The sequence below is a fragment of the Palaemon carinicauda genome, unplaced genomic scaffold (assembly GCF_036898095.1).
Source record: "Palaemon carinicauda isolate YSFRI2023 unplaced genomic scaffold, ASM3689809v2 scaffold1459, whole genome shotgun sequence".
NCBI classification, from domain to species: Eukaryota; Metazoa; Arthropoda; class Malacostraca; order Decapoda; family Palaemonidae; genus Palaemon; species Palaemon carinicauda.
Window position 1 is genome coordinate 15,001 of NW_027168991.1, and position 2,500 is coordinate 17,500.

A 2,500-nucleotide genomic window follows, 5' to 3' on the forward strand; every position below is an offset into this window, starting at 1 on the left:
CTCCAGTATATTACAAAGCTAATTTCATTTAGGTTAATATCAATAATAAACTATCTCTTTCACTCTCTCTCTCTCTCTCTCTCTCTCTCTCTCTCTCTCTCTCTCTCTCTCTCTCTCTCTCTCTCTCTCTTTCCTAAACGGCCGTGGGTATAACGAGGTTCGTATTTAACTTTGGAAAGCAGAATAACAACGAGTGTAATTGTAAACTTTCTTGTGAGAATTTGCATCTAAAATACCCTTCTAAAGTGTAGAAGTTATTTTAACTGGCGGAATTCTCTTAATGGTACCCATCTTTTTCAGAATTTATTCTCTCTCTCTCTCTCTCTCTCTCCTCTCTCTCTCTCTCTCTCTCTCTCTCTCTCTCTCTCTCTCTCTCTCTCTCTCTGTATATGTACAGTTTATCTCATTAAATGTATAAAAACTTAATTTTTCTCAATACATTTGAGTTTATCCTTTTATTTTCATGATTTGCAAATCTTTTATTGTATTTTCCATGATTTATTTTTATTCCCTCTAGAAATATAAGATTAATTTTGATTTGTCATCATATATGATATTTAACCTTTATAAGTTATTTTACAATTTATCATTCTTGGAAATATTTTCACATTCCTATTTATGTCTTCTTTCTCTCTCTCTCTCTCTCTCTCTCTCTCTCTCTCTCTCTCTCTCTCTCTCTCTGCATAGTAATAATGATAATTATAATATAAATAATAATAATAATAATAATAATAATAATGTTTATGTCAAATCTAGAACCCCGTTTATATAAGAGAATTGGTTCCCAGTCTCTGGCTATAACTCCCATACAACATCACAGAAAATCTGTAAGAGAAAAAAATCTAATCTTTCCCCTGATAACCACGCAAGAAAGATCGCTCTAATTCACCAAGAGAGAGAGAGAGAGAGAGAGAGAGAGAGAGAGAGAGAGAGAGAGAGAGATATTAATCACCCCAGTTCTCCAAAGAGAGAGAGAGATAGAGAGAGAGAGAGAGAGAGAGAGAGAGAGAGAGAGAGAGAGAGAGAGAGAGGGAGAGATTAATCACCCCAGTTCTCCAAAGAGAGAAAGAGAGAGAGAGAGAGAGAGAGAGAGAGAGGAGAGAGAGAGAGAGAGAGAGAGAGAGAGAGAGAGAGATATTAATCACCCCAGTTCTCCAAAGAGAGAGAGAGAGAGAGAGAGAGAGAGAGAGAGAGAGAGGGAGAGATTAATCACCCCCAGTTCTCCAAAGAGAGAGAGAGAGAGAGAGAGAGAGAGAGAGAGAGAGAGAGAGAGAGAGAGAGAGAGATTAATCACCCCAATTCTCCAAAGAGAGAGAGAGAGAGAGAGAGAGAGAGAGAGAGAGAGAGAGAGAGATTAATCACCCTAACTGTCCAAGGAGAGAGAGAGAGAGAGAGAGAGAGAGAGAGAGAGAGAGAGAGAGAGAGAGAGATTAATCACCCCCAATTCTCCAAGGAGAGAGAGAGAGAGAGAGAGAGAGAGAGAGAGAGAGAGAGAGAGAGAGAGAGAGAGAGAGAGAGATTATTCACCCCAATTCTCCAAAGAGAGAGAGAGAGAGAGAGATGAGAGAGAGAGAGAGAGAGAGAGCGAGAGAGAGAGAGAGAGAGACAGAGACAGAGAGAGAGGGAAAGAGAGAGAGATTAATCTCCCCAATTCTCCAAAGAGAGAGAGAGAGAGAGAGAGAGAGAGAGAGAGAGAGATTAATAACACCAATTCTTTAAAGAGAGAGAGAGAGATTAATCATCCCAATTCTCCAAAGAGAGAAAGAGAGAGAGAGAGAGAGAGAGAGAGAGAGAGAGAGAGAGAGAGAGAAAGAGATTAATCACCCCAATACTCCAAGGGGGAGAGTGAGAGAGAGAGAGAGAGAGAGAGAGAGAGATTAATCACCCCAATACTCCAAGGGGAGAGAGAGAGAGAGAGAGAGAGAGAGAGAGAGAGAGAGAGAGAGAGAGATTAATCACCCCAATTCTCCAAAGAGAGAGAGAGAGAGAGAGAGAGAGAGAGAGAGAGAGAGAGAGAGAGAGAGAGAGAGAGAGAGATTAATCACCCCAATTCTCCAAGGAGAGAGAGAGAGAGAGAGAGAGAGAGAGAGAGAGAGGAGAGAGAGAGAGAGAGAGAGAGAGAGAGAGTATGCATTCCAAATTTCAAGAGAGAGAGAGAGAGAGAGAGAGAGAGAGAGAGAGAGAGAGAGAGAGGGAGAGAGGAGAGAGAGAGAGATAAATATTATTTCCAAATCTCGAATGAGAACGTAAGATCATAATCACTCAGAATAATCACCCAAATTCTCCAGAAGAGAGAGAGAGAGAGAGAGAGAGATGAGAGAGAGTGAGAGAGAGAGACTTATGGTAACTAGTTTTTATCGGGGCATCAAAAGCGTATTATACCGCCATAAAGGGTCAAGGAAGTCGCCTTAAGGAACCCCTTCATCAAACAGGAGATGAAATTCTGATCGTAATAGTCTCGTATGTTTCGGCATCTATTGGATACCCGTCGTAAATGCCA